Genomic DNA, 23538 nt, shown 5'->3' on the forward strand with positions numbered 1-23538 from the left:
GTAGGGCTGGCTGGAAACCCACCCGGCAGGGCCAGCTGTGAGGGAACCAGTCTGAAAATGTAGCAATTGATCATTTGTTCCTCTTTGTAAGGGACAGAGAGAACCACAAAACTACCGCACAACCCGCAACATTATGCTCAACATCCTGACCTGGACCTTCCTTCTTGAAGAAAGCCTGCAGCCTTCTGGAACCTCATGGAAAGAATGTTTGGGTTTGGGAGGTGTCTGCCAGATAAGAGGGAAAAGTGTGGAAATACCAAGCAGGGGCTCTGCCCCCGGCCATGGTGGGGCTCTGGGGAGTAACTCTGTGTGGATTCCAGGTGTCCCCAAAGCTGCTCCATCCCTACTGTATCGATATCAATTACTGTTCCAATTTTTATCAGCATGAATCATACCTATTTATCACACTACCCTCCTCACCTGAGTGAAAGGCTGAGGGTTGGCAGGAATTGCGGTGTAAAGCCACCAGAGGGGCTGCTATGGACCCAAGACCTGCCTGGGGTCAGGCGCTGCCTTCCTTCCATTCGGGATCATGGAGAGCGGTCGCTGGTGTTGCGCAGGGTGTGTGCCTGGCCCTGGGACACTGCTACGCTGCCAGTGGGACCTGGGATCCAACCTGCTGCCTTGGTGGCTTCTGCCCGCTGCCGGTGGTGGTGCCAGGAGCGATTGGTGCCTGTGAGTTTGCAAAAGGAGCGATTTCCCCTCCTCCCTCCCGTCCGAGGCCGCCATGGCCCCTGAGGGGATGGAGCTGGACCGGGGCGCCCCCTGCTGGCCGGGAGTGCTCTCTGCAGCGCCCCCTGCTGGCCGCGGTTATAACTGCCGCAAAAACCAACAGCCCTGAGCGGGAGGGAAAGTTCTGGGTTTCTGTTGTTTGTTCTGTTCTGGTTTATAAATTTCCCAGTAAAAAGCTGTTATTAATTCTCCAACACTTTGACCTGGTATCCCCATAATCTTGGAAATTAAAAGAAGTTTAGAGATGGGTCTTCTTTCCATTCCAGGAACATTCTCACTTTCCTTGGCAGATATTCCTCATTTAAATGAGTACCACCTCCTGGGTTCCAGCAGGGATGTGACAGACACCCCAAGAAGAGACAGGGTCAGGGATTTGGCCACCTCATGCTCTGCCTTTTAAGCCAGTTGGGACACCAAGGGCCCTCTCCTCAGATGGCACTTCTGGTCCCCCGACCACTCAGGAGCTGGCTTTGTCAAAGCGTCGCACTGTGCCCGGTGTGCCACGGCTGACAGACTGATGGACAGATGGGGCCCTGTCTCACCAAAAGCAAGGCCTGACCCACCCCTGCCACACACAGGTGTTCCAAAATGTCTCCAGACATGAAACTTCCTGTCTCTGACACCCCACCGTAGCCCATGGCCTGAACCCAACTGCCCTGGCAAAAGGGCAGGCTCTGGAACCCCCACAGGACCTTTGTGACATCCTCGTGTGGGGAACATGACAGAGGAGGGGTTTGTGACAGGGGACAAGAGAATCCAGAGCCTCCTGAAGGCTGCTTTGGCCATCAGAGCAAGGAAGGTCCAGGGCCCTGCCAGGTTCCTCTGGTGGAGGTAACGTGCTGGGGGGAGTGTTTGGGGTTTGTTCCTTTTTAGGCGCTTTCCCTGGAAATCTTTCCTTGTGTGACCCTTTAGACTCAACCTTGTTGCTGTTGATGTTGGTTTTATTCTCTCTCATTGCTCTTTCAGGAAATTGTTCTTCTCTCAGCCCTTTGGGATCTTTGTGCCCCCACAGGGAGGCAGAGGGGCAGTTTTAGTGGCAGCACACACACAAGTGGGTGTCCATGGGTGGGCACCCCCAGTGCCCCCCAGTGTCACAGCACATTCCCGTAGATGTCACCGGGTTCCCGCAGTCACCCCTGGGGTCCCCGCAGCTCCGCGTAGGTCACCTGGGGATCCTGGACGGTGGTGGCACAGGAGGACGCTGCGAGAGACATAGGCTGTGGGATCTGGGTGGGGTGACACTTGTGGGTGACGTGTCCCTCTGTGTGTGTCCCCCGTACTCACCCCCTGCCCTCTTGGTGACCACAACATGGGTGTACAGCAGCTCCCCCTCCTCTGGGGGGGCCGGGAGATCCGGAGGGGCCCTGAGGGAACAAAGGGGTTGTGGGGAAGGGGATGGGAGGTCTTGGGGGTTGGGGTAAAAGGGGAGAGTGTGGTTTGAGCCCCCTACTCACCTTTCCTGCTTCTTCCTGGCGGCTGCAATGGAAGCAGGGGAGGACTGACTGTGGGGTCCCAGGGCCCTGACCCCTTTCAGGATTCCTGAACCCCTTCAAAACCTCCAAGTATCCCTGAAGCTCGCCAGAATCCATGAGCCTCCCCAGTGTCCCCAAACAACTCACACTCAAGAACCCAAATCCCAGGAGGGACAGAGACTCCCCCAAAACACCCCAGGGCCTTGGAAAGAATCCCCAACATCCCTGCAGGACCATCCAGCACCTCCCAAAACCCTACAGGACCCCTAGCCAAAGTCACAATTGTAGTGCTGTGGGTATTTCCCTATGGTTTCTCCAATTCTGTGGGCCTCTACAGCTCCCTGTAGAGGATCCCCCCATTGTCACCCACCCACACTGTGCCACAGGTGCCAGGTCACAATGACACGCAGGAGCAGGAACAAAAGGGCCCCACCGACCCCTGAGGCCACTGCAAGAAACAGAGGGGGTCACATCAGGGTCACCCATCACCCCAGGGGTCCTGCAATCCCTGGTGACCCCACCTATGTCACCCCACCTGTGACCCAGGGTGACCCAGGTGTCACCTCCAGGGACAGCTCTGGGCTCAGTGCCCGGAACACGCGGTGCCCGTCCTGTCCCAGCTGGTTGGTGGCCACGCACTGAGAGGTGCCCGAATGTCCCACATTGATGGCCCTGAGCTCCAGGACGGGACCCTGGGCCACCTCCTGCCCATTGTGCAGCCAGGTGAAGGTGACAGGGGCTGAGCAATGCAGGGTCACGTTGTCACCTGTGCGCTCCTGGTGTAACAGGGGACCGAGCATGATGGTGGCATTGGCCACGGGCACTGCAGGGACAGAGACGCAGCTGGCACATGGCGAGGTGGATGGGGTGCCATGGGAGGGGTCATGCCCAGATTGAGGGTCCCGCTCACTCAGGACAGTGACATTCAGGAGGACACTCTCGGCCACGCTGTCCCCATCGCTTACCCAGCACCGGTACTGGCCGCTGTCATTGTCCCCAACGTGGTGCAACACCAGGCAGGGGCCGGTGCCCGACAGTGCCCCTGAGCCCTCCCGGTGCCAGGAGAAGGACAGGGGACCTGTCCCCATGGCCACCGCACAGCTCAGCATTAGTCGGTCCCCCGGTGCCACCTGTACCCTTGGGGCTGTGCTGACAGGGATACCCCTGTGGGCGGGACCCCTGTGGGAGAGGGGGACACCAGGGGACAGTGAGAGACCCGGGGGGTGTCAGGGAGGGGCAGGGGAACTCTAGTGAAGGAGAGGGTGTGCAGAGATTGGGGGAGGGAGGGTTAGAAAGGAACATCGAGGGATGATAAGGGGGTCAGGGAGGGAACACCTGGAGAGGGAGATGAGCAACACCAGGAAGGGTACAGGGACCCAGGGAGGGGGTGGTGTCACCTGGGGAATGTGTGGAGACTGCAGAGAGGGGTGAAGGGACCCAGGGAGGGGAGAGGGGACCTGCCTTGTTCTTGGCTGTTCTAATGGCCTGGAAAGGCTTGGGATGGCCTTGGGGCTGCCCGTGCTCCAAAGGACGAAATGAGTCTTGAATTTTTTCTGTTCTTCAGTGTTGTTTATTAATTCTTGTCTACAATATTTTCTCCCGGCCCGACAGAGGTCCGCACAGCAAGCCAGCCATGAGCACACGGACTGCCCTTGGGGCGGCCGCTTATTTTCATACTAAAAACTACGTGTCAGATATTTGCTTTTTCTCCCCAATACATTTCACCCTTATTGACAAGTGCACATTCAGTAAGAACCAATCTCAAACTGCCACTATCACCACCGAAGATGGATGACAAGAAGAAGAAGAAGGACAGGACACGCCCTAATTCCTCCATTTTGTCTCCTAGAACCCCCCTGTACGGGGATTCTAAAACTTGTGTTTTCACATTATAATTAATCTATCCCTTCAGCATTTATCCCCGTGTGATCCTCCCATCCTCATACAGGTGTTGTTTCCTGTGCAGGATCAAAGTCTAACCACCAAACACTTCTGGCAACGTTCCAGGACCTCTGAGCCCCCCAAGGGTTGTCTTGGTAACTCTGCACATCAGGAATGTGCTGAGTTCCCACAGGGACCCAATGAGGGATGGAGGGAAACACGAGCCAGGAATAGGGGACCTTGGGAGGGACCTGCAGCAAGGATTGCAGGAGATGGCAAAGGTGTCAGAGAAGGATGAGAGTACCCATGTAGGGGCTGGAGGTCCCAGGGAGGGACCTGAGAAAGGATATTGGGAGCCAGGGAGTGATCTGGGAAAGGTTGGGTGGCCCAGAGCAGGCGTCAGGGAGGGCTGGGGGGTTCCAGGCAGGGTGGGGGACCTGAGGCATCTGTGGGGGCTCCCCGTGCCCATCCCCTCACTCACTGTGCACCGTGACGCGGAGCCGGGTGCTGCTCTTCCACACGGCCCCCGCCCCAACACTGCACCTCACAGACATAATTCCCCAGTTGGGACACCCCCATGGTGGGCACCAGCAGCTGCGGGGACCCTGTGGGTCCCCCACCACCTGCCTGTCCTGGTAGAACACATGCAGGAGAGGGGCTCGGGGACGCAGGGGGCTGGGGGTGCTGAGGCAGCTCAGAGTCAGGGGGGAACCTACAGTGAGCTCGGGGGGACCCTCCAGCACCGGCACCGTGAAGAGCTCTGGGAAGGTGAGGGGAGGTGAGGACTGTGACTCTGAGTCTGCTGGGAAGTGGCTTTGGGATTGTCAAGATATTGGAGTTTCAGCCACAGGGGTGCTCACAGTGCACTTTCACTGTCACTGGTGCTGCTAGCCGTGACTGCCAGGACCCCACCAAGCCCTCACATCTGTAGCGGCCACTGTGGTGCAGCTGCAGAGGTGAAAGGGACAGCGTGGTCCCCTTTAGGGACCTCCCGAGATCCTTCTCTTCTCGGTAAAACTGCACCCTGGTGAATGGTTGTCCTGCCGGCAAGGTGTCAAGGTGTCCCCCTCCAGCAGTGCCTGTGCTGGCACCTGCAGCACCAGTGGGCTCTGGGAGAGGAAGGCCACATCTCACTGATGAGACCGGGCTGAGGTGGGTGCCAATAGCACTGGGGACATCCGGGTGCTCTGGGGTACTCTGGGGTGCACTGGGGTACTCTGGGGTGCACTGGGATGTCCCTGTGTGCAGGTAACAGGCCCTTGCCACACGAGGGATGTGAGGCCACTCATGGAGCAGAGCCCACCCTGTCCTCTCAGGGGCCATGCTGATCTTTAAAGATCCCCCTCATCATCTAAGACTGTCACAGAGAGGCTGAGCCCAGTTCTCAGTCTGTCACACGTGTAGGTTCCTCTCTCGGTGACACTGAGGCGGTGCTGTCCCTCCTGCCACCAGCACTGCCTGTCCTTGTACCAGGTGGTGGCACTGGCGGTCCCCGAGCCCTGGCAGGTCAATGTCACCCGGTCCCACAGCACCGCCGGCCTCCAGGGAGGCTCCACCAGGAGCTGGGTGGTCTGGGCACCTGTGGGTGACAGGGGACACCAGCCTGCCAGGGCCAGCGTGGGGCTGGGGACAGCAGGGTGGGGCCATGGCATCCCCCGAGGACTCACCAGTGAGGCCGAGGGTCTGGGCTGGAAGGGAGAAGGGACAGGGCTGGGTGGGGGTGGCACCATTGGGGAAAGCACCACATGGGGTATGGGGGATGGGGGCTGTCCCCAAAGTGCCCTTGTGTGACATAGACCTCTCGGGGACAGAGACACTGCAGGCACTCCTTGCTCAGGCAGGACACTGGGTCACACTGTGGACACCCCTGAACTGGGGACGCCATGGTCACCCCATGCTGGCACAGGTCAGCCCCACCAGGCCCATGATGCCTCTGCAAATCCTTGCCCCAACATTTTTGTCCCTACATTCCTGTCCCTTGTTCCCATCCCCTCGGCCACCCCATGGCTCCGGTCACCTCATGCTCTGGCTCTGCTGGCATTGGGGACCTCAGGGGACCCTGCAGCCCCCCTGTTCCCCCTCCCCTCCCCATCCCCGGGGTGTCAGGTCTGTGCCTGGGGCACTCACCCCACAGGAGCAGCGCCACCTTCCCGGCCATCCCGGTGTCCCCAGCCATGTGCACTGGCTGTCACTCATTGCTGTGGCCACCGCTCCCCTGGCTGGCTTCTCTTTGAATCGAGTGGAAGGAAGCGAGGTCACGTTTTGTCCCCACGTGTAGGTAGCCCTTGGTGGGGGCAGGGTGGCCACAAGCTGGGGACAGGCTGTGGGTAGGATGGGGACAGGATGGGGACAAGGCTGGGGGTGACATGGTAGGACATGGGGTTTACAGGACTGGGGGCTCAGAGGGTTTGAGGAGCCAGGGCTGGGTGTCCAGGGGAATGAGGGATCCCAGTGGAATGGTGTCCCTGGGAATGGGGGTCTGTCATGGTTTAGGCCATGGTCCTGGAGAGAACCAAGGTCCTGGGGGAAGGGAGAATTCAGGGGTTGGAATTAACAGGAGGGGGTTCCTCGGGAATGGGGTGCTTGACCATGAAGATCCTGGGCAATGTCAGTACTGATATGGGGGTTGCAGAGACGGTGGGACATAAGGGATGGGGGTCCCATGGTTTTCCAGGGGAATGGGGGTGCCAGGGATGGGCAGTGGCTGGGTGAGCCCGTGGGTCTCAGCTACTTTATGGGGTGCTTCAGATTTTGGGGTGACCCAGAGCCAGCTCATCCCCCAGAAGATGCCGGAGGCCTGGGGGTTGCCTCAGACAGATTCCGAGGGACACTGGGTCGGTGTCCCCACACGCCCAGTGACTCTGCCCTCTCTTCATTTCCATTTCCATAATTTTACCCCTCAATTTCACAACTCCCTGAGTATGTGGCTTGATGATCCTGAGCAGGCCCTGAGCAGAGAATGGGTTGGGGGAATCCCAGGGTGGGGCAAGCAAGACTGAGGAGTTTGCAGGGAGGGTTGGGGAGGCTGTGAGGGGTGAGGGTATCTGGCTGTGCCTCCCCAACATTTTCATTTTCCTGCAGCAGAAGGAAGAGGCCGTTTGTGCTGAGTGTCACATGGTGGTGGGGGAAGGGTCTTTCCTGGGGAGCACATCCAGGGGTCTCCTGTCCTGGGGGGATCCGGTCCCAGAGGGGACACATGCTGGACAAGAGGGTCCTGTCCTGGAGCATGGCAGCTCCGGGGGGCTCCAGACTTCTCCATTCTTGCTCGTCCCCTGCAGGATCTGAGCTGACAAGAGCAGCTGGGGAATAGAGCCCTGGCCAGGAAGGAGCTCCCAAACTCCTGCTCCTTGAAGCCAGTGGCCATGCAAGGGTGGGGCCCAGCCATGGCCCAGCCCCACTGCACAGGGATGGCCATTGCCCAGCCCTGCTCTGGCCAGCCCCAGGTGGCAGCCAGCACCTGAGGATCCCCCTGCCCCCTTGGCTTTGATTCTGGCAGCTCTAGAGCTGCTGCCGAGGTGAGAATTCTGTGGGTGGAAAAAGGCCTGCCTGTGGTTTGCTCAGCCCTGCAAGAAGCACAAACCCCAAAGGGAGTCCAAGCAGTGGCTCTGGGAGGGCCTTTAATGGTATTCAGAGCAGGGCAGGCTAGAAACCCACCCTGCAGGGGCAGCTGTGGGGAAACCAGTCTGGAAATGCAGCAATATATAATTTTGTCCCTGTGCCCAAGGGACTGAGAGAGCTCCAGCATTACTGCAAATCCCACACCAATCTGCTCAACAGCCTTACCTGGACCCTCCTCCTCCTCCCTGCCTTGCCGTGCATGGACAGTGGCCGGATGCCCGGCACCCACCACAGCCGCTCTCTCACTGCCCTCCGCACCTGGATGGGAGAGAAAATTGAGCAAAGGGTTCCTGGGTTGAGACAAGGTCCAGGAGAGATCACTCATCAAATCCTGTCATGGGAAAAACTGCCTTGGAATTAGAGATAGGAGTTGAATTTATTGCTGACAAAATCAGAGCAGGATAAGGAGAAGTCAAATAAACTCCTCAGTACACTTTCCCCCTGTTGTGAATGACAGTGTAGTCATTGGCTTTCACTACTATATTGGTTATTGCAAATTATTTTGACATGATACAGTTTGTAATCACTTTTTAACTGCTTTTGATAGACCACAGTTTGTCAGCCTTTTTAACCTAATCCCTGTGTAGAATATATATTTATAGCATGATAAATATATTATAGTTTAGACACTCATAAAATATCAAGATAGAGACAATGTGCTGTGTATTACAACATTAATTATTGCAGAAGTAGCTAATGCCTTTATTTGTGTAACTAAGTGACAATTATGAGAATAACTCAGATAATTACGTGAAATAGCACATTGTGAAATGTTCAAATAATGTACTGGTGGAGTATCTTATCTGTATGATAGGAACACATTGAAATGTAGCAAGTAAATAAACATCAAAAGAGAGAATGCGAAGACGAATTTACCACTGACCGTTCAGTTATCAAGAACTGTCAAACCACAGAACAGGGGGGCCTTGTGAGGACATAAAATATATAAATTTAATCTGAAGTATGGCATGTATTTTATGAAAATGAATCAAGGGTCAAATCCAGCAAAAAATTCCCAGAATATGTAAATTGGAAAGAATTTTTGAATATATATAACCCTCCTGAGTATGTATTTACCAAATACAAATGAAAAGGTACATAAGGAGAATTGTTGTAGTTAACTGTGTGCCTCTGGCAGTTGCCAACCACCCAGCATGCTGTTTGCTGTCATTTTTATCCATTATTAAACATTTACAAATTTTAAAGAGTGAGTCCTGTTTCTCACACAGTTTAATCAAAAACCAATTTTTTTGGGTACAATAAGAGAGAAAAATGTGTGTGCACTTCCCCAGTGGGAAGCCGGTGTGTGGGAATAGGAAGAAGCGGGAATGGGTGTGATGGATAATGTGGGGATGGGGTCACACCACAGAGGGGTGTGGGGACTCAGGGCAGAGGTGGAGGAACCCAAGAAAAGTGTCTGGGGGTCACAGAGGTCCCCAGGAAGAGGACCTAAGGGGTCTCTGGGGGTCCCCATGCCCATCCCTGCACTCACTGGGCACCGTGACCCGGAGCCGGACGCTGCTCTTCCACACGGCCCCGCCCTCAGATTGCACCTGGCAGCTGTAATTCCCCGAGTGGGAGACCCCCACGGCGGGCACCAGCAGCTGCAGGGACCCCTGCAGGCCCCCCAGCACCTGCCCGTCCCAGTGGAACATGTGCAGGAGGGGGCTCGGGGCCGCAGGGGGCTGGGGGTCCTGAGGAAGCTGAGAGTCAGGGGGGACCCCTGGGTGGGCTCGGGGGGACCCTCCAGCACCGGCACAGAGAAGAGCTCTGGGAAGGAGAGGGGAGGTGAGGACTGTGACTCTTAGTGCATTGGGAAGTGGCTTTGGGGGTGTCAGGAGATTGGAGTTCTAGCCATGGGGGTGCTCACCGTGCACTGTCACTGTCACTGGTCCCGACTGTGCACACGGTGACATTTCAGAATCCACCAAGCCCCTGCAGCTGTAGTGGCTGCTGTGGTTCAGCTGCAGAGGGAACAGCAACACCTCAGTCCCATTGAGGGACCTCTCCACCTCTTTGTTCCCACAGTAGAATCGCACTCCAGTGACCGACATGTCCTGCCAGCACCGGCAGCGCAGTGTCACCGTGTCCCCCTCCAGCAGCGCCCCCCACGACACCTGCAGCACCAGCGAGTCTGGGGGACAGAGGGGTCCTGTCACAACTGATGTCACCAGGACCCCCCATTGGGTCACACCCAGAGCACCAGGGGTCCCCAGATCCAACATGGGGATTCCCCCACACTGGGATGCTCTGGGATGTCCCCAGAGCAGGGGACAGGCTCTGGTCACACAGGAGGTGACCCCTTGAGTGGAGCACACTCAGAGCCCTCGGGGTCCCTGTGTGTGCCAGGCTGGGGACACCCAAACCCCCCTCACCATCTAAGACTCTCACAGCAGAGCTCCTCATCCTCAGGACCCCAATTCCCCATGGACCCATTCCCTGGACCACCCATTCCCTGGACCCCCCATTCCCCTGGACCCCCATTCCCTGGACCCCCATTCCCTGGACCCCCCATTCCCCTGGACACCCATCCCTGGCTCCCCAAACCCCCTGAGCCCCCCTGCTCCTGGGAAGCCCATGTCCCACCGACTTAGCGACCTCCTTGTCCCCAGCATGTCCCCACACTGCCCACAGCCTGTCCCCAGCTTGTGGCCACCCTGCCCCCATCAGGTGCCACCAGCACATGGGGATGGACGTGACCTCGCTTCCTTCCCCTTCATCCGAAGAGCCACCAGCCAGGGGAGCAGTGGCCACAGCAGTGAGCGACAGCCAGTGCACATGGCTGGGGACACCGGGATGGCCGGGAAGGTGGCGCTGCTCCTGTGGGGTGAGTGGCCCGGGCACGGGCCGCACTGGTAGTACCCCGGGGATGGGCGCTGGTGAGGCAGAGAGTTGTGGGGAGGGAGCAGAGGGGGGCTGTAGGGTTCCCTGAGGTTCCCAATGCCAGAAGAGCCAGAGCTTGAAGTGACCGGGGTCATGGGGTGGCCATGGGGACAGGAGAGGGTCAACAGGGCTGGACGGATAGGAATGTGGGGAGAGGCATCCTGGGGCTGGGGCAGCTGTGGGGACAGGGACACAGGGATGCAGGGATGCAGGGATGCAGGGATGCAGGGATGCAGGGATGCAGGGAGAGGGAAAAGAAGACAAGCACAATGTGGATGGGCCATGGAGACAGAGGCCATGGGGCTGGCAGGGGAGACCTGTGCTAGCACAGTGTCCCCATCCAGACATCTGTGCCACACCAATGTCACCATGGGGATAGTTCAGGGGCAGCCTCTATGACCCATTCCCCACGTACACAACTGTCCCCATTGTGCCACCCCAACCCAGCCCTGTCCCTTCTCCCTTCCAGCCCAGACCTGCGGCCTCACTGGTGAGTCCTCGTGGGATGCCATGTCCCCACCCTGCTGTCCCCAGCCCCACGCTGGCCCTGGCAGGCTGGTGTCCCCTGTCACCCACAGGGGCACCCACAGGTGCCCAGACCACCCAACTCCTCATGGAGCCCCCCTGGAGGCCGGTGGTGCTGTGGGACCGGGTGACACTGACCTGCCAGGGCTCGGGGAACACTGGTGTCACCACCTGGTACAAGGATGGGTGGCGCTAGAGGCAGGGGGGACACAACCACCTCACTGTCACTGAGAGAGGCAACTACACATGTGAGAGACTCAGCACTGGGCTCAGCCTCTCTGTGATAGTCTTAGATGGTGAGGGGGGTTTGGGTGTCCCCATCCTGGCACCCGCAGTGACCCTGGGGCTCTAGGTGGGCTCAGCTCCATGGGTCACCTCCTGTGTGACCAGATCCTGTCCCCTGCTCTGGGGGCATCCTAGAGCATCCCAGTGCTGGCAGACCCTGTTTATGGAATTGGAGATCCCTGATGTGCTGTGTGTGAGCCAAGACGGGGTTCGTGGTGGCATTGGGACCCGCCAGGTGTAACAGGACCCCTGTGTCCCACAGCCCCATTGGTGCTGCAGGTGCCAGCGCGGGCACTGCTGGAGGGGGACACGGTGACACTGCGCTGCTGGTGCTGGCGGGACAACCCAGTCAGTTCAGTGTCCTTCTACCATGAGGAGAAGAAACTGCAGGAGCTCTGCAATGGGACCGAGCTGTTCCTGTCCCCTTTGCATCTGCAACACAGTGGCCGCTACAGCTGTGGGAGCATGGTGAAATCCAGGCTATCATGGGAATGGGAGAAGTCAGAATCAGTGACAGTGACAGAGCATGGTGAGCACCCCACAGCTGCCACTCCAACCCCCCCCACAGCCCCTCCCTAGTGACTCGGGCTCACAAATCTCCCTCCCCTCTCCTTTTCAGAGCTCTTCTCAGGGCCGGTGCTGGAGGGTCCCTCTGAGCCCACCGAGGGGTCCCCCCTGACTCTCAGCTGCCTCAGCACCCCCAGCCCCTGGGGCCCCGAGCCCCCCTCCTGCACATGTTCTACTGGGACGGGCAGGTGCTGGGGGGCCCACAGGGTTCCCCGCAGCTGCTGGTGCCCACCATGGGGGTCTCCCACTCGGGGAATTACAGCTGTCAGGTGAGCTCCGAGGTGGGGGCCGTGCAGAAGAGCAGCGCCCGGCTCCGTGTCACGGTGCCCAGTGAGTGCAGAGATGGGCACAGGGAGCCTCCACAGCCTCCTCGGGTCCCCTGCCTGGGTACCTCCATTACTGCCCCGTTCCCCCCATCCCTCACTGGGTCCATTCACCCATCTCTGAGTCAACCCCACCCCTCTCTGCTGTTTCCCTGCAGTCTCCAAGTCCCACCATACCCTCTCTGGGTCTCCATACCCTCACTGGGGTCCTCCCATCTCCTGCTCCATGTGTCCCCTCATTAAACCCCCCATCCTTCCTTGGGGTACCTATCCAAGCCTCCCCCACCCCAGCTCTGCACCTCCTCTCCTCTCCCTCACCGGGATCTCCCTGCCCCTCCCTGACCTCCCCCCAAGTCCCTCAATGTCCCTGGTGTCACCCCCTCCCGCAGGGGTTCTGCCCTTGAGGGTGTCTCTGTCAGTGCAGCCTTGTGCTGAGCTGCACGGTGGCCGCAGGGAGAGGTCACCTGTCCATTTCCTGGTACCCGGGAGGGCTCGAGGGTATCGCTTGGCACTGGCCCCGCCTCGAGCTGCACCACACAGGGGACAATGGCAGCGGCCACTGACAGTGCGGGGACAGCACGGCTGAGAGTGTCCCCCTGAATGTCACTGTCCTTTGTGAGCGGGACCGCCAGGCTGGGGGTGACCCCACCATGGCACCGCCATCCACCTCACCAGGTGCCAGCCCTGTTTGTCTCCCCACAGTGCCCGTGGCCAATGCCACCATCACCCTCAGTCTCCTGTCACACCAGGTGTGTGCAGGTGGCCCTGTGACCCTGCGCTGCTCGGTGCAGGTGGGCTCAGCCCCTGTCACCTTCACCTGGCTGCACAATGGGCAGGAGGTGGCCCAAGGTCCCCTCCTGGAGCTCAGGGCTGTCGATGTGGGACATTCAGGCACCTACCAGTGCACGGCCACCAACCAGCTGGGACAGGACGGGCACCAGGCACTCAGTTTAGAGCTGGCCCTGGAGGTGACAACACAGGAACAGGACACAGGTAGGGTCACTTGGGGTCACATGGGGGGTGCAGGACCCCCGGGGTTCTGGGTGACCCTGATGTGTCTCTCTCTGTCCCCAGCAGTGGCCGCAGGGGTCGGCGGGTCCCTCCTGTTCCTACTTCTGCTCCTGGCTGTCATTGGAGGCTGGCACTGGTGGCACCACCTGGGTGGGTGACAATGAGGGGGAATGGGGGTCCCAGGGATTGGGGTGAAACCCCCACAGAGTTTGAGGTCCAGAGGGCAGCACCAACAGCTCCTGACTTGGGTGAAGCTGAATCCCTAGTGATCTCACCTGGGGGTCCTGGGGAATTTGGGGAGGTCCTGCAGGGTCGTGCAGGGACATTGGGGGTTCTGTCAGGGGTTTGGAGGAGTTTGGGGTCTCAGTGGATTCGGTGGGTGATTCAAGGCTCATTAGGGGCTTCAGGGATGCACGAGGCTCCCAGGGGCAGTCAGAGGTCTCAGGGGTGTCAGGGGCCTTGAGGACTCCACAGTCACCCCTCCCTACTTTCCTTTGCAGCCCTCAGGAAACAGCAGAAAAGGTGAGCGAGGTGGGTCCAGGCCTGAACCCCCATTTTATGTTCATTATGACCCCCCACACCCCCACAGACACCCCCTTATCCTTGCAGGGCCCCCCCAGTGCCCTTGGTCCCTCCAAAGGCAGGGGAGGTGCTGTACAGCCAGGTCGTGCGAAAGAAGAAGGCAGGGGGTGAGTACAGGTGGGGGGACAGGGACATGTCACCCTAGGGGTGTCACCTCCCATCCAAGTTCCCCCACCCGGTGTCTCTTGCAGTGTCCCCCTGTGCCACATCCCCCCAGGTGACCACTGCAGAGTTGTCAGGACCCCATGGGCAACAGCAGGACTCCAGTGACATCTACGAGAACATGCTGTGACACTGGGGGCACAGGGGGCACTGGGGATCCCTGCCTGAGGGCATCTCCCACTGTGTGCCCGCCCCCCAGCTCCCGTGGGTGCCCACCATGCCATGGGGGGATGACCACAAGTGTGGGGTCCCATGTGGGGCTGCCCAGAGCTCCCCGTTCCAGTGCTCCCAGTACCCCCAGGAGCTCCCCATTCCCTCCCCCAGTACCAGGGGGCACAGGACCCTTGTCCCTCTTATGGGACCCAAAAAGCAGCTTTTTCATTAAACCAGGAGAAATGGTTTTTGTTTGTTCAGGTCTGCCCTGTTTGGCTCAGGAAGGAGGAACCTGGTCAGGTTTTTGTGCAAGTATTTGTGGGATTTGCAGGATTTTTGGGGCTCTATCTTGGTTTGAAAGACAGGTGTCTGTTAAGGAAGGAAGGAGCTTCTCTGGAAATGGAAAATATAAACCCCTTGCCTCTGAATTATTAAAATTTTGGAATTAAGGGGCTCTTAGGTAAAGATATGGGAGTAGGAATAGGAAAATGTAAAAATAAAAATAAAAATTGTTATAGATGAATAATGAGATGATTTGCTCTAACAATTAAGGAATTAATATTGTGTGAATATTAAGAGAAGTTTTATTGATGTATAGTTATGTTATTGTAGTTTATTGTTTAGATGTCCTCTGTTCTCCTCACAGTCCCCTTTCCTCATCCTCCGTATTGTCGCCACCGGGCAGCCTGGGTTATTTAGCACAGGTAAAAGGAAGGCGCGTACGTGTGCCCCTCCTACAGGGCAGCTGAGAATGAAAAAGCTCCTTGCTACTGGAGGGCACAGCATGGCAACACCTGACACACCAATCAAGTTGCAGGAAAGCAATCTCCACCAATAAACGGCAAAGAAGCGTTGACTGACAGACTTTGGGAGGGGCCAGGGTTGGCTGATGCAACCCCCAGAGGTATAAAAGGTGAAGCACCCGTCTCAAAGATGGGCTGTGTGGTAAGCAGTTGTGAGGGAGGCTCCCAGGCCTGGTTTTCCATATTGTTATGTTTGCCCAATTATCCCATCATCAAAAAACCAAACAATATTAGAGGTAGCAGCAATTTTAATTGAATAGTTTAGAAAATATATAAAATTGGATACACTTGAAATATTAACAATCAAATTGGACTAAAAATAAGAGATAATTTCATTCCAATAATAGCCCGTAAGAAAAAGATAACCACGGGGTTCGGAGTGCAGGGCTCTTGGACCCTTGCCACCTTACATAGGAGCTTGTCAAGTGAAGATTACCCCTTATATATGCCATGTATCGATGTCAACTCCTCCCATTTTCATTTCATCACACCTCTACCTCAGCCCTCATCACCACCTTTACTGTGCATGCTCCACCACTTGTTTTGATGGTCTCACAAGTCCTTGGAGGTCGTCACTGATGAAGGCCCCTTCTGTTCCTCTATGCACTTTAATTCACCTTTGGGTTACACATGAGCACCAAGCCAGTACAAGGTAAGTTAAAACTAACATATTACTGCATTTAAGCATCAAAGCAATAAATCTCTTATAGCTGGCATTTTCCTGGGACCCAATCAGATTTTCCCATCTTTTTGTTAATTTTTAGTAACTGTTATCTCTTGCTTTTATCTCTCTTCCTTGAACATCTCCAAGGAGTGGGGGTGGAACCCCTCCTATCTCTTTCTTTTTTGGCATTACAACTTTTAAATGTTTTATTACTTCCAAATATAAATTGCTGTATCAATATTGATTACTTTTAAAATTTTATCAGCGTGAATCATACCTATTTACCACACATGGAATGCTTTTGTTTTCATTGATTTTTAAGACTATAAAGAAAACATTGGTGCTGGATGACTCAGAGACAGCCTGTGTGTGTTAAGTGTAGTCTACAGGGGATAAAGGGAAGGAAAAGAGAAGTACTAATACATCCTGACAAGTTTGGAAATTTAGATAGCATTGTGGTGGTTTGACCAGAAAGAAGTGGGAATTCTGGGATGCTGTGGTCAAACCAATGGGTGCTTGGATTTTGATATTGGCACCTGGGGTAGCCAGTGGGTTTTAGGACACAACTCCGAGAACACCCAGGGGTTAAAAGCAGAGCTTTGGCCCTGGGAGGCTCTCTTGGGACTTCGAGGGACCGAGGTCAGATCTCCCCCGTTCAGCCGCTGCTGCTGGGCAGGGGAGGGGCAGCCATGCGGTAGGCCTGGGCCTGGACAGACATGGGAATGAGGGGCCTTGGAGGATGGAAGGGTGGAGGAAGAGCCCCAAGAGACATCGGACAGCCTCCCCCCCCCCCCCCCCCCCCCCCAGAGACAGATAGAGAGAGAGAGAGAGTGCAGCCTGTGTCGTTACCTTGAAATTCGGTAAATATGTGCTGGCAGCAGGCAGCCCGGCTGAGGAGAAGGGGGGGGGGTGCAGCCAGGAGTCCAGCCGCCTGGAGGAGTTTTTAACCCCTTTTGGACAATGAAAACCCTACAGAACATTAACCCTTCCTAGACGTGTGATAAGAGTGGAGGAGGACGAAGGAAATGAACCAGTGATGGGGGTCTGGACCAGAGAGAGAGAGAATGAGAGATGTTGGAAAGATGGAGAAGATGGAGTGGCATTTTATGCTGGACTCTTTTGTGTAGCCATGGACAGAGCTATGTTTCCGTGAGATACAGAGACTGAGTCCAGGGGGAGAAATGTCCCAGTGCCAAAGAAGATTCAGTGTGGGTACCCCTCGGCCCCAGGGGGTATATAAAATATGGGGGGGATAGATGTCCCAAAGGTGAGAAGGTGAGATACTGTGCTTTTCTGGAACTGGACAAAGCATCCTTAAAAAGACAACCCTGGAAGCAGCCCTGATCCCTGTTCGGTGGTGAGAGCACCGGAACAAGGACGGAAAAGGCCACAACGACACACAGAAGGACTCCCTCTCCTCTTGAGGAACTGAAAGTTTGAGCAATCTAAAGGGTGGTGCTGGACCCAGAACTGGTGATTTTGGAGGATGTATTGTATTGGGAATTTAGGGGGGAGGAGGAGAGTGTTTTTGTGAGGTTTTCATTTTCCTTGTGTTTTTTTTTTTTCTTTTGTGTGTAGTTTAGTAATTGTTTGTGTGTAGCTTAGTTAATAAAATTTTCTTTATGTTTAAGTTTGGAGCCTGCTTTGCTTATTCCTGGTCACATCTCACAGCAGACACCGGGGAGAAGGTGTACCCATGGGGGCTCTGGCTTTGCCAGGCCCAAACCATAACAAGCATGAAGAATGAATAACACAAGAAGTAAAGATGGTATTAAAAAGAGTCCACTAGAATGTAATTTAGCAGATGAGAAAGATTTGGGAGGAATCCCAGAGGGTAATTTTTCAAGGAAAGGTAATCGGATGAAATACTCTTCCCAGTGGTAGGCTTGGTATCCATTAGAAAGTGGTGAGAAGTCACCCCCTAATGGAACTTTACAATACACTGCTACAGTTGATGTTATTTTTAAGACAAGAAAAATGAGATCCTGTGATATATGCAGACATGTTTTTTTACCCTGAAGAATGTCGCAGACATTTTTTCATAGAAATCCTTTCTTTGGGATTTGTTCATCTTCTGGGAAGCTGAGGTCCCAGAAGAAGAATGTAAACAATTGTTATTGGCTGGTGTGGAATGTAACAGGTGCAGCGGTGATTGGGCTTCTGTGAGTGTTTGGATTTGCTGACCACTCACAAGGAGAGTTTGTCCTTGCTTTCTGCTGGACACAGAACTTTGTTATTCATTCTTTCCTATTCTATTCTTAGCTCAGCAGCCTCTGCAACTTCTCTCCTTATTTTTTAGTAAAGTTATAATGTATTATATATCATATGTCAATAAATCCAGCCTTCTGATCATCAACCAAGATTCTCGTCCACTTCTCTCACCCCTGAAGACCTCATCAGGTCACTGTAATACTGAAGAATAAACCTGAGTGTCAGAAAGAATGTGGCTTTGATTTGGCCCCACAGGACGTTTAGTCCTTACTTTGGAAACAGATAAGAGGCAGAAAAGAAAGAGATGTCGTTCAGCATTCAGCCTAGGGCAGAGATGTTTGAAATTGGCTCCAATGCACCAGGAAGATTGTGTTCTAGGTGTCCAAGACTTAGAGCCGAGTTAGTCCAGGCCAGCTCAGGTACACTCCCCCTCAGGCAACCACGCCGCCCCCTGAATGAAAGCCAAATGGCAGTGAGGATGAGATGAATAATTGTCCCCAAGTGAGGGGACAATTTCAGAGACCCCCAGTGACAAGCAACCCAAGGAATAAAATCAAGAAAGCTTTGCCCTTAGTCACCCCCTTAAGGGAAGTGTTGAGTTTCCCAGGAGAAGCCATGAGGGTGAACATCTGCTTTTCTACTAGTGACCTGAACAGTTGGTGGGGAAAAGTTACAATGGATAGAGAAAACCCTAGCGAAGTAGCAAAAAGATTGGAGTTCATAGTCAAGAATCAAGAGCCAGACTGAGGTGATACTGATTTCATGTTGACAGAGCTAACAAAACCAGCAGAAGAGTTGGCGATCAAGATAGCCAGAGCACGTGTGCACGGACAAATTGCTAGTGGAGCCTTACAAGGTACAGTGGACCAGCTGTGTCCTATTGTAAGCCCTTTGTGGGACGCGAACAATGCAGGCAGCTGTGCAATGTTAACCAGATACCAGGACATAGTCACATTGGAATTAAAAAATGCCCTTCCAAAAGCAATAACTTGGTCAGTAAGAGATAACGTTACACAGGGACAGCACCTCACTGAGTCACCCACTGACTTTGTGGACAGGCTGTGAGCAGCTGCACGTAAAGGCACAGCCCTGGATCCCTGCTCGGATATAGGAAAGCAGCAGTGCGTTTCCCTGATGTCAGGGCAATCTAGCCCAGACGTCAGGCAGAAACTTGAGAAGCTGAGAGAGCCTGTCAAGAGAGACTTAAAGGCATGAATGAGAAAAGCATAGAAAGTGGATGATAATCAAGAGAGAGAAAAAGGAAAAGAGCTCACTGCAGCCATGGTGGCAGCTCTGGATTGGCACCAGGGAGAGGACGTGGGATGCCTCTGGATGAAGCAGAGGCAGGGGCAACAATATCAGAGGCAGAGGAGGTTCAAAGCAGCCACAGACCAAGCTGGGGCCAAATCAATGTGCATCATGTAATAAATCAGGACACTGGAAATAGGACCAGTGCCCAGAGTTAGCAGACAAAGTACACAAAACTCTTGCAGCCACTCTAGACGATAAGAAATGACCGAGACTGGCAATTCTTACCCTAGCAGGCCACCAGTTAAAATACAGCTAAAGAATGATAAAGAAGTTGAATTTTTAAGAAATTGTGGAGACAAATTTTCACTCTTGAATCATGCACTGATACCCAAAAGTGAAAACTATCTCAAGCAATAGGAGCCACTATAGGCCAGCCAGAAAAAGTTTTCTTCCTGAAACCACTTCAATGTAAAGTCAAGAAGAAAATGGGAATACATCAGTTTCTTTCTTTACCCAACTCACCCAAATCTGTCCTATGCAGGGATTTGCTTGAAAATTTAGAAGCAACACTTCTGTTTAGAAAAAGAAAACCTAAATGGAAGGTACCTGAGGGCAAATGAGCAGTTTTAGCAGTAGGACTGACAATTGACAGAAGACCAACAGACAAGAAGAACTAGTTAGAGCAAGTATTGAATCAGGTGTACCCAAGAGTATGGGATACTGGTAGCCCAGGAAAATCAAATCAAGCAGACCCTATGAAAATTGAGCTACAGACAAGAGTTAGGGCAGTATTTAGAAAGCAATACCCTTGAAGGTTAGAAGCTAGGAAAGGAATAGAGCCAACAGTCAATTAAATCCCTGACATCAGGACTATTGGAAGAATGGCAGTCAAAATTTAACACTGCTAGATCAGCAATAAAGAAACCTAATGGAACTTAGAGACTAGTGCCAGATTTCCAGACAATTAATGGTTTATACCTTACTAGCTTACTAGATAAACTTGGAGATGATTTTATTTGGTGCGGGGAATGTCCATGGGCAGGTGCTATCGAGAGCCGTTCCCTCTTGGTCTGAGAGACAGCTCCCCCAGCCCACCATGCTCCCAGGCCCGGAGGTTGTAACGTGCGCTCGACCGGCAGCCGAAGGAGGGCTCTTGACACCGTGTCTGATGCAACAGGGTTTATTGAAGGTAGGTCAGAGGGTGCAGGTTGGGTGAGGGCGAGAAGAGGGACAGGAAGAGGCAGGAGCACAAGCACTGAGACATGAGACGTAAGGCACCTGCAAGCTGCTGGGGAAGCCTCAAGTCTGCTCAGTGAGCCACGTGTGCCCTCAGCATTGGGACAGCCACCTTTCTCTCAGTGAGCCTCACATCCCAGGGTCAGCAAATCAAGAGGCACCAGGCATGCTGTAGGTGACTCAGAGCGAGAGCAGTGGGTCATGGTGGCCAGGGGCCAGAAGCAGGCAGAAAGCCAATGGGGCTGGGGAAAAGGCTCTGCTCTGCTTACAGCGTGGGCTGAGGGCTGGGAGAGGTCCATTTCCCCCTTGAGATGTTGGAGACGGGGCCTCTCACCCTCCTGATAGGGCTGCCCCTGGCTGCAGGCAGCCAGAGGAGTACGACGACACAAGGCCGAGAGCAGCAAAGCAAAGAGCCAGCCGTGCGCAGCACAGGGAGATGGCCCAGTGCAAAGCCAGCGTGGCACCCTGAAGGTGCCCGCTGCATTCTCATGTGTCCCTGGCCTGGGAAGGACAGGAATGTCCATGGTCCAAGAGGGCCTTTCTGTGGCCCCTGTGGGCTCAAAGCTGCTGCTCTTCTGGCTCCACGGGGCCTAAAGCCACAGAGCTCGGCCACCCCCACAGCAAGAGGAACAAGACTTGGATATCAGGCAGTGGAGCTCAATGCCTAAGGCTGAGGGGCGGGGTGCTCCAGTCTGGAGCACTGGGAGGGCACCCCCCCAGCCCCCCAACAGCTGGCCTCACAGCCCTGAAAGGCCAGGACCAGGGTTCCACGCCTGATTCCAGGGCGTCCCTCCAACCGGCCACCGACCTGGAAGCGCCAGAGCCGCCGGCTGTCGGGATCAAGGCGGCTGCCAGGGGCTGCCTATGGCCTCTGCCAGCCAATTGCTCAGGGCTTTAGCATTGCCTCAGCCCCTCAGGGTCTCCCTCAGCCTGGCCAAGCTTGCCGGCAGCAGCGCCGCAGCCCCACAGCAGCTCCACAGGAGCCCCATCCAGAGGCACCTGGGAGCCCTCAGCACTGCAGCCAGCAGCAGACGGGCAGGAGGACACGGATGGCCCTTCCTGTCCGGCACAGGCCCTGTGGCCATCTCCAGGCACCGCTCTGGCAGGGATCCCCGCAGCTCCGGCCCCTGCCCAGCTGCTCTGTCGGCAGCACAAAGGCTTCAGCAGAACCACCAAAGGCCAAAAGGCTTCTGGCCATTTTCCCTGCAACAATGCATGGCTAGACAGCTGGCTGAGCAGAAGCACCCTTTCGCCCCACTCCCCCTATGCCCTATGGACCGTGTGAAGGAAAAGAAAGATCCTGGGACTCTGTGTATTGTAACATATTTTATATTTACACAAACAAAAGCAAGGAAAATACAAACAGAAAAATCTGGAAGAAGGAAAAGAAAATTCCTGCTGTCTCAAATGGCCCAAGCAGGCTGAGTGTTGCAGATCACCTCTCCGGGGAGCTGCAGCAGAACAGTAAGGCAGTGCAGCAAAGACGAGGCTGTTTCCTCCATGCACTGCGGAATCGATCTCGCAGCTTCTGCCATGGGGAGTAGGGAGCTCTCTCAAGAGCCCGGAGAACTAAACAAAATTCTACTGCAGCATCTCTGATTGCAGGACTGCTGTCATATGCCATTTCTTCAAGGGCTGCAAGAGAGAGGAACAGAGGCAAGGTCAGATCCCGCATATGCAGGGAGCCGAGGAGAGCCCCCTGTCAGGGCCATCCCGGTCGTCTCTTGCCATGGCCCACAGGGAGCAGGGAGCAAGGGGATCAGCCCGAAGTTGCTGACCACGAATGCCACACGTAGCCCTGATATCTCTGTGTGCTCTGCCCACGGGTGCCGATCCCTCCACAGTTGGGGCAGGGCTTGCAGCTGCCCCCTCCAGCCCCCGCGGTCAGCCCGCTGCCCTCACTCACTCACCAGTGCAGATCAGCTGCAGCTCTTGCTGCTGCCCCCTCAGGTGCCGCCCGGCCATGCCTGTGAACACAGAGCCTGTCACGGCCCCAGCGGCACAGCTCCCTGCCAGCGGCGCTGCCGGCGCTGTGGCCACACGGGCTGCTGGCCCGGCAGGGCTCAGCCCGGCCCTTGCCGCACGCTGCCGCCCCAGGGCACGGCTGCCAGAGGGCGGCAGTAGCAACGCCCAGGCCAGGCGGGGCTCCAAGGCGCCGGGCCGGGCTGGCGCTGCCAGGCCAGCAGGCGGGGCCGGGGCCGAGCTGCGGCGGGCCGGGGAGGAGCCCGGGCTCGGGACTCACCCATGAACCTGACGGCCGCCTCTCGCAGGGACTCCTGTGGGCTCTGCAGGTAGTGCAGTGCCCGGCGCAGGTGCTCGGCCGCTCGGCTACTGTCCTCTGCCAGCTGGAGAGAGCGGCAGGAGGGAAGGGTTGGCGCGGGCTCAGCTCCTGGGCTGGGCGCTGTCTGCGCCCATCGCCGCCCATCGCCGGCCTCGCCTACCCGCACAGCCCTGAGGCGCGGGCAGCAGCCGCTGGCCAAGGGCTCCCGAGGGGGAGGGGCAGAGGGCCGGCTGCTGCCCGGGGAGCCGTGGTGCCGCCCCGCAGCCCCGCCGGGCCGGGGCTCCATGGGCACCCGACACAGGCCCACGGGAGCCTGGAGAAGAGGCCGCGCAGCCTCTGGCTGCAGCAGCGGGCACAGCTGTTAGCCCCGCACACTGAGCACCGTCCTCAGGGACCTTCGCCATGCTGAGGCTGGGGGGGTCTCTGCTGTTCTTACCAGGCACTCCCCAAAGCTCTGATCTACGTGTAGCATTTGTTCTATATCCCTCCTCTTCAGGAATCTGGCTGAGGAATGCAGCGCTTCCCGGGAGGCCTGGAGAGGGACAGAGATGCACAGATGGCCCCACAGTCCAGGGCACAGGAGCATCCCAGTGGCACAGGCTGGAGGAGGCTGCAGCCCACAAGGTGCAAGGGCAGGAGGCAGCCCAAGCCCCTGCCAGGGGGACAGCAGCTGGCCACAAGTGCTCACCTCAGCAACAATCTGATTCTCATCATGGCAGTGGAAGTAGAGAGGGAGCAGGCTCTGGCGCACGTGGGACTTGAGGGCCTTTCTTCCCTCTTCTGTTAATAAGTCCAGCATCTCTTGAAAGAGAGCCATGGAGCTCAGCTGCACCTGGATATCATCCTGGACGACAGGAAAGGGCAAAAGACCTGAGCATCAGCTGCTTCAGGCCCCCCA

At 55.9% G+C, this 23538-nt stretch overlaps 1 pseudogene; it reads left to right on the forward strand.

The window, feature by feature from the left end:
* The first annotated feature begins 9755 nt into the window (after nt 1–9755).
* Nucleotides 9756–23538, forward strand: part of LOC131562624 (Fc receptor-like protein 4) — a 66470-nt pseudogene continuing 52687 nt past the window's right edge.

The sequence above is a fragment of the Ammospiza caudacuta genome, chromosome 11 (genome assembly GCF_027887145.1).
Source record: "Ammospiza caudacuta isolate bAmmCau1 chromosome 11, bAmmCau1.pri, whole genome shotgun sequence".
NCBI classification, from domain to species: domain Eukaryota; kingdom Metazoa; phylum Chordata; class Aves; order Passeriformes; family Passerellidae; genus Ammospiza; species Ammospiza caudacuta.